This window comes from Tympanuchus pallidicinctus, unplaced genomic scaffold (genome assembly GCF_026119805.1).
Source record: "Tympanuchus pallidicinctus isolate F22 unplaced genomic scaffold, pur_lepc_1.0 scaffold13, whole genome shotgun sequence".
Lineage (NCBI taxonomy): Eukaryota > Metazoa > Chordata > Aves > Galliformes > Phasianidae > Tympanuchus > Tympanuchus pallidicinctus.
This window is the reverse complement of record NW_026294648.1, coordinates 5120660-5128564: the sequence shown is the minus strand read 5'-3', so window position 1 is coordinate 5128564 and position 7905 is coordinate 5120660. Positions and strand designations below refer to the sequence as shown.

At 49.5% G+C, this 7905-nt stretch overlaps 1 protein-coding gene across 4 annotated transcripts in view; it reads left to right on the top strand.

Moving 5' to 3' along the window:
- Positions 1–1042: 1042 nt before the first annotated feature.
- The window catches only part of LOC128076137 (synaptotagmin-like protein 2), a 34677-nt gene continuing 27814 nt past the window's right edge, over positions 1043–7905 (top strand). Inside the window, exon 1 of one of the 4 annotated variants that reach the window (XM_052673491.1) lies at positions 1043–1153. The gene's annotated coding sequence lies outside the window, so the exon portion shown is untranslated. Of the gene's footprint in view, positions 1154–1174; positions 1254–1273; positions 1818–7099; positions 7257–7905 lie in introns of those variants that run through there. The other 3 variants (XM_052673492.1, XM_052673493.1, XM_052673490.1) reach the window with 3 other exon arrangements.

Here is a 7905-nt window from a genome sequence, read left to right as displayed (position 1 = left end):
GAGCTCTGCATCTTCACTTCTCCCTGCTGAGGCCACAGAAGGACCAAGCCCACCCTGCAGAGTTGGGCGCTCCTTTCCCAAAGGCGCTCCATGCACTGGGGCAGTGTTGTCCTAACATGAGCCCCAGGGCTGCAGGGCTGCACTGCTCCATGCATGGTAGTGCCAGACAATCACAAAGGATGGTCCTACTGTTTGACATGGCTTCTGCCACTTGTTCTCACAAAAACCTTAAAAGACTGAAGGTGAGAAAAGCATAGGAGCAGCTGACTGCAGTAATAATATGTCTTTTCCCTTCATTTTGCAGGCTGTTGTGGAGTTGTTCCCATGTGATGGTATTTACTCACTTCAAGGTGCCGTATTTTGCTGCAACCAAGCAGGGCTGGCCAGTAATCAAACCTTCATAAACTATTGCTTTTTTTCCCACTCACTGTGCACTTGCTACTTGCTAGCATCCAGAAATCCATGCACACAGTGATGTTTGGAGGCCCTATAAAGCTGTCGCTGCTCATTTCTTGCATGTTGCAGGGTTGCTATTTTATACTCATTGCAGGGCACAGGCTGTAATGCCGTGGGGTTAAGGTTTAAGGCTAAAAATGTGAAAATACAGGCTGTAAATCCAAGCTGCACTTTACCCCACCTCAGTTACCTCTGTTCTACCTGCAGTTGCCAAATCCCACAGCCAGAGCTCCTGGGTGACCACAGCTCTGCATGCCCAAGGTGGAGGACACACACAGCTGCCGTTATACCTATCTCAGTTAATTCAGACTGCTAAATGACAGCTGGTTTTGCAGGTAATTGGTGTTTACAGCAGGAAAACAAATGCTCCAGTGCAAATATTCCCATATCCTGAAGCTTTATTGGTGCTCTTAAAAAAAAAAAGAAAGAAAGAAAGCTTAATCCCTTTGCACAGAGGCTGGGCTCCTGTAAGGCACCTTATGTAGCAACCAGCACTTCACACGGACTGAACGCACGTGTGACCGCAGTGCCCGCGTCCGCGTGGCCCCGCCTCCACCCGGCGCATGGCCACGCCCCTTCCCGAAGCCACGCCTCCATTCCCGAAAGCCACGCCTCCAGGGGCGGCAGCGAGCTCCTCCCTCTATCCCCCGTGGGTGCAGAGGTGCGCGTGGTGGCTCCCAGCTGTCTCTCGTTTGAGGTATCGCTCCCCGCTGCCCTCCCTGCTCCCTCTCCTCTGGCTGCGCCCGGGACCTTCCGGGTCCGCCAAGCCGCCCCTCGCTTGACGCCGTGTGCCGCAGGTGGGAGCCCGCCGAGCTGCCGCTGCTTCCCCACCGCTTCTCCTGCGTCCGTGTCCCGCAGCTCTCCTCCGCTCCGGCTCCACGGACTTCCTTATTTGCGTCTCGCTGTTGCCAGCAGCTGACATAGCCGCGGGGCTGCGTTCTGGTGGGCCGCTCCCTTTGCCGACAGCTCCTGGCTGCGCCGCGCGCTGTTGCAGGAGCTGTGCCGTTTCTACTTCGTTCCCGTTTCCTTTCGTTGCTGCGTACGGCTGCCAACAGCAGCTCGCAGTGCGCTTGCCTTCCCCAGCCATGGCGCGGACGGCCCTGTCTCGGTCCGGGCTGCCGGTGATGCTGCTGGGGGCCGTGGGGCCGAGCGCTCCGTTCCCTTCTCGCTGTCTGTCTGCCTCTCCATCCTCCTTGACAGAACATCCGAGCCGCTCCACGTGGGAGCCTTACGCTGTGCTGGGCTTTTTCTTGCCGGCAGCATCGCGTAGTGAGGTCTGGCAGAGAGTTGTCACCGCTCATATAAAAAGCTCCTAACCCTTACGGACCTTGAGCATCTTGACATAAGACAGCATTTTTCAGGTGACCTTGTTACTCTTACCTGGAAAGCTGCCTTTCTCACCTCATTGCAGGTTGTGTGGGTATTCGTGTAGCAGCACAGGTGGCAGAAACACCGTGTGTGTGTAAGAAGATTGGTATCAGATGATCATATGAAGCTGATTTTATGTTTAGCGATTTAATTAAATCTGTGCAATCTGTGCTTGGATTTCTTGTTTGAATTTACCTGGACTTCTCGTGAGCTAGATTAAATGACAGATTTCCTTATGCGGATTTGTGCTACTTGTGCTAAGTACATCTGTCTTACCTGCAGTCAGTGAGCTTCGTGTAACTTCTCCCTATCCTCATGTCTGTGAATCACCCTTTGCTGGGAATGCATAAACACGAGATCTTTCACATAACTGTGAGCACAGACAGTAGAATCAGGTGTTTGGGTTTTTCTTCTTGTTCTGAATGACAAGAGTTTCCAAAAGTATTTCATGTCCCACTCAAGTTATCCAGCTTGAGCACATAAATGGCTCCAATGACTGAATTCATGCCTGAGCCTGTGTTAGCGCTGGAAAGTTGCATTATTCCTGGAAGAAAATTGGCCAATCTATTTTTCCTCTTGCAAAAAGGCCTGTGACAGAAGGTGTAGGTGCAGCTTCAGTAATGGAGTTGCTCTCCCTAGAGTTCCCTTTCAGTGTCTTGTGTTCACAGAACAAACCCAGTGCACTGCAGGTGGGAGCACTGCATGTCTCTGTACTCAGCCAGGAACAGCACGGCCCAGTCCAGGCCTCAGCTCAGTTTGGAAATCCAGAGATGACAGAGCGTGGTGTGGTGTGTGGATGGTGGATGAGACGTGGTTGTGAGCTTTATTTTTCTCTCATGATGTGGGGCTGACCTCAGAATCTGGCTGTAGCCTTTCTGTGCTTTGGTATCAGGAACTGGAATTACGGATCAGGAATTCAATTCCTGAAAGGCTGTTTTCAAAGCTTCCCTTTTCCCAGATGCTGAAAGGAATTACATTTTCTGAGTGTACCTTGTTTTAAACCATGATGAGAAGCACCCCAGTTACCTTCATTCTATTTTTTTAGTTATTTCAGGCATGGCTGAGGCTTGGGATGCCACCACTGATACAGAAGGAAGAAACTACTGCATACAAACTTTCCTCAACAAGCAGTCCTGCTTTCCCATGGCTTTCAGCATCAAACTTTGTCTCAGATCACTGAGCTCAGTAGGCACAGGAGTACAAAGGAATTGGGCTCCATGTGTGTTTGACTTCTGAGCTCATGCCACCTTAAAGAAATAGCTGTTTTTTTCTATTTGTTTGTTTGCAAATAGCCTCAGATTCTGAGGCTGTGCCCTCAATGCCAAGTCCCAGTTGCCGGAGGAGTGGGAGGGATAAATCACGGACCCCCCTCCCCCCCCCAGGAGAAATGTGGGCAGTGCTGGGGTGCAGCTCTCCTGGTTTAACTGAGCCGTGCATCCCAACCCACTGCCAAGTGCCAGGTAGGCAGTGCAAACGTGGTGTTACTGGGGCGTAACAGGCAGGGTCAGGACAGCAATTTATGACATGTCACACTTGAAAGCAAGCATGGGGAAATCGTGGTGAAATGAAAGCAGAGTTGAGGTCAGCAAATATTTTTGAGGGTCAAAAAAAAAAAAGAGACAAGTTGTCACGCATGGTTGCTTTGTCCTGCATCCTTAGCTGTGCCTTTTGTTTGTTGGAACTTGGCCAAAGCATGCTTTCCAGCTTTCCTGACCATTAAAAGTACACAGGTTGTGAGGATGAGTAAGAAACGAGATCAGGGGGTTGGTTGGTCTCTGTATGTGACTGCCACCTGTGGGGTCTGGCTTTAAGCTGCTTCTGGTTTCTAACATGCAGCTACCAGATATTGGTTTGTTGTTGCATTTTCAAGCATGTCACAAATTAATGGCTAAGAAGAAGCTTTGAGGAGTATCTTTTGTAGCATGAAGACTCCTAGCAGGAGAGCTGGGTTCTTCAAGGCTGCTGTCCTCCCTTGGTGGGAGGGAAGGCTGAACAACAGGTGTTTCTCTGATGGGAACGTCTGAGCAGCAGAAACGTAGGGGGGTTGTATGGGGAGCTCAACACTCATCCCCTGTGAAGGTATGGGAATGGTGGGTTGTTGCAAACCAACAATCAGAGAACTGCAAATTCTTTTAAAACTCCTTTTGTCTCGAGGATGGAAGGGCAAGCATAGCACAAACCTCAGCACAAAACTCAGCACAAGCCCCTGCCTCCTCCCCACAGCCAGGTGTACTTCAGGACACTGTGTGAGCGCTTCCCTCTTGCCTCTGAGCTGTGGCTCCCAACCTATGCTGGGCTGGATGGAGCACGTCTGGCTGGGTGGCTCTTACAGCAAAGCCTCTGAAATGTTGGCATCCTCTCACAGCTGGGAGAGGATGGCAATCCTGGATCTGTGAGGTATGAGAGGTTTGCTTGGTGTCCCAGGGGCTGTGCTTGTTTATTTGTGCTCTGGCAGTGTGCAGAATTACAGTGAACTACGTCCTGCAAGATCTGCAAATAGTTCCCACCTATGAAATAAACACAAGTCTCAAATATTTAAACTAAAACTTTGGATTGCTAGTTTTATACCACTAAGAGGCTTTATTGACCTTACAGAGCCTGAGTCACACCTCTCCTCTGATGGTGCTGACTCTAAGAAATAACAGCAAAGAACCAAGAACCTCAGTCCTTCGTTTACCCTGGGTGGGATGAGTCATTGAATTAAAAATGGATAGAAGGAAGTAAATTGCATGTAATGCAAATTTCACCTGTGCAATCCTGGCTGGAGGGAGGTAGATAGTGTGGGTGATTAATCACAAAACAGTTAGGTTAGGTTGGGTAGAAGTGCGCAGGGGACAGAAGTGCTCATGCAGCATTCTTCAGAAGGAAGCTTGACAGGACTTCATGTAATATTGTGCTCTCATACTTTCTCTAGAAGCACAGGGGTAAATGCAAATAAACAGAGTTCATTTCTTATGTGGTCAGCGGAGCACTTCCTCAATTATGTGTTCTCCATGTGCACAGAATAGAGGACTTTACTAATTCTTCTGCCTGCCATTGTATTGTTGCTCTCAATTGTTTAATTCCAGCTGCTCTCATGGGGTTGGGTTAAGACCTACAGCTCTGATACGTTCCTGCGTTCCTTTATCCCAAAGCACATCTTGGGGCATTCCTGATCAGTGGATATCCTTTCCTGAAGCTGCCCAGGGGGAGGAGGAAGGAAAAGGTAACAGGAAAGCAGCTGGATTCTGTCATTTCTGGAAAGTGAGGTACAGACTGAAAGCTAGGGAAACCATGCATGGCTGTGCTCTTGATGAACTGAACAGTGTTTTTATTCCTGGGATACAGGTGGGAGAAAGAAGCCATCACTTGGGGCACGGCTGCCACCCTCCCACCTGCTCTGGGGTGGAGTGACAAAGTCAGGTGCAACTTTCACTGAGTGGAGAAAGATCAGTGTCAAATGCATGGGGAGTTGAACTTGAGTAATTTTGCTTTTTGGAGATAGCTGAAAAGAAACCAGTCTGGTATTGCCAGAATTCAGCCTTGACTGTTTGATGGTAACAGATGCATTTATGTGTGGACTGCACAACTGCCTGCTTTGTTTGGAGGCAGTCCTTATCAGCTGTCACTCAGCTGAAGGCCGCTCAGCTGCTTGGGATTTCGTTGGGTAGGAACAGCAGAGCTCTTCTGTCCTTTCAGTGGGACAGCTCAGACAAAATATCATTGCAGGCAGTGCAACCGAGCTTTTTTAGTAGAAAAGCTTTTCAGAAAGCAGTTGTATTAAATCTGTTCTCCTGGCTCACGACCACTGTGGGTCTGTGAATGACTGGGCAGCTCATAGCCATAAGCGGTGCACTGCAGAGCAAGAGGAAAAGGTGCACCTCGGAAGGGCTCCTGTGATGCCTTGCAGCAGAGCATTGCAGCAGCTAACCAAAAGGCATCACCTTGTTTTGTGACAGGAAAAAGGGAGATGTGTGTTTTCAGCCCATTCCTCCCAGGGCCATCCTGTAGTTTGCTTTTTTTTTTTTTTAATCTCTCTGCTGATGAAGGTCAGTCAGATGTCGCATCGTTCTGCTTGTGAGCACCATGATGGCCATCCTTGTTTTGGCTGTATAGTACCAATGGTAATGCCACTGTGTATTCCATGGTGCTGACACCAGAAGTAAGATGGGAGGGAGAGTGGGGCTTAGCATGAGACAGGATTGTTGACTGCGTACAGGTATAGCAGTTTCGGTGCTAGGTATTTCTTCTCCTGTTCAGTAGAGCAGACATTGGGATCTGTGGTGCCAGGATCACATCCATCATCATTAGAGCAGTGCCATTCTTGGCTTCACCTGCCATACAAGAGTTGTCTTAACTAATAAGGGCACTGGGAAGTGTTCACACATTGTAAGGCGTAAGGAGGTTATTTCCTTATATTGTAACAGGATGTGTGATAACAAGGTATGGACAGAGGCAAGCAGCCTTTCCTGCTCACTGCTATTTTCATCAGGCTATGAATAGCCTGGTGAGATCAGTGTTATCTGTTCCTGGTTTTGTTGTGTCGTGGGCAGGGGTGTTGTCATATCTTTATTATACGGACCTCTGCTCAGCCCCAGCAATGAGGCGGATCTGCGTGATCCCATGCTGACCCAGCTGTTGAAATCAAGGTGTTAAATGCTCCATTATCAGAAGAGCGTCCTGGCTGGCTGATTGGCAGGTTAAAGTTCCTAAACCTTTCCTCTTCCTTTAAATGCAAAGCAGTGTCTGGTCACAGCGATTGCTTGGCTTGCAGCGAGTGATGTTAGACTGGACAACATGTCCCAGCACTCAGTGCTTGGCATGGGTATCTAGAGGGGTGCACTGGGAAACCAGAGCAGGTTTGGGCAGCTGAGCACGGGGCTGGTGGTGAAGAGCAGAGACGTAGTTCTGTTTGGTGCTGGAGCTCAGGGAAATCTCCCAGAAATAAAATGGATATCCAGCATAACGGAGGCATCCCTCTCAGCATCTGTCTGTCCAAAAGGAGCTATTTTGTGCCCGCCAGGCTAAGCAAGCATTTAATTTTCACCCAATAAAACTGTTTGAAAGAGTGTTACCTAGAAAAACAAACAAAACTCCCCCAAATGTTACCCTTCTCTGTAATGAGAAGAAAACTAACTTGAAGATAGAGGAAGCAGTCACTCAGGTTTGTAACGTACCCTCCTTCATAACTAGCTGTTGCTGCTGCAGAAGCCTCACCTGGGAGCGGAGGCACTGTTTGTTTTACAAAGCTCACAGGGCTGCACCTGATGGAGCAGCTCCTGCTGCCTGTGGCCCTGTGCAGCACTGCCGTGTGGGGATCCTGGCAGCTCGGGTCACGTGTGGGCATAGCTGCCAAGGGATGAGGAAATGAGCGTTGTCCAGGCTGCTTTTACTTGGTGTGCGCAGCGCTGCTATGCGCCCCGTGAGACGGTGCTGCGCTCTGCTGAAACGAGGTTGGTGTTTATTTGTTCCTTTGGGGTTGGTGCTGCTGCTGATGCTTTGCTGAAAGGAGAAAAGTACAGTCTGGGGCAGCTCGCTGCTGTTTGTATCTTGGCTCTGTAAAATGGGGATTCTTAGCACCTGGACTTTCCCTGGCTGTCAGCTCCACAGCTTGCAGGACTGCTCATCGCCAGCGCACAGCTGGCAACAGGAAGGCTTATTCCTTTAGTGATTACCTCTCTTAGCTTTTCTGCTGGTGCTCGGTGCTCCCCTCTGTCCTGGGGCCTGCAGGCTGCTTGCTCTGGCATTGCCCAGCTCCTCCTGCCACAGGCACGGCTCACGCTGCTTCTCTGCCAAGCTAGGGAAGGGAGCAGGGGTTGCTACTGTTGAGAAGAGTCTTTTTGCATCTAAATACTGGTGGGTAGTTCTGTAGTAAGCTGAATCAGGCACGGAGAGGGGTGAGAGGAATGATGAAAGCTCCCTGAATAACACCTAGACAGGAGAAACATCAAACTCCCTTCTAGATGAGAAACCACAGCAGTGACACAGGTCTGCAAAAGGAGCAGCACAGAGTAGGTGAAAGCAGAGTAAACATCACTGGATTTTTGCAATCAAATGCATGGGGATATCAAATGAAGCAAGCAGGTGGTGGGTCAAAACACA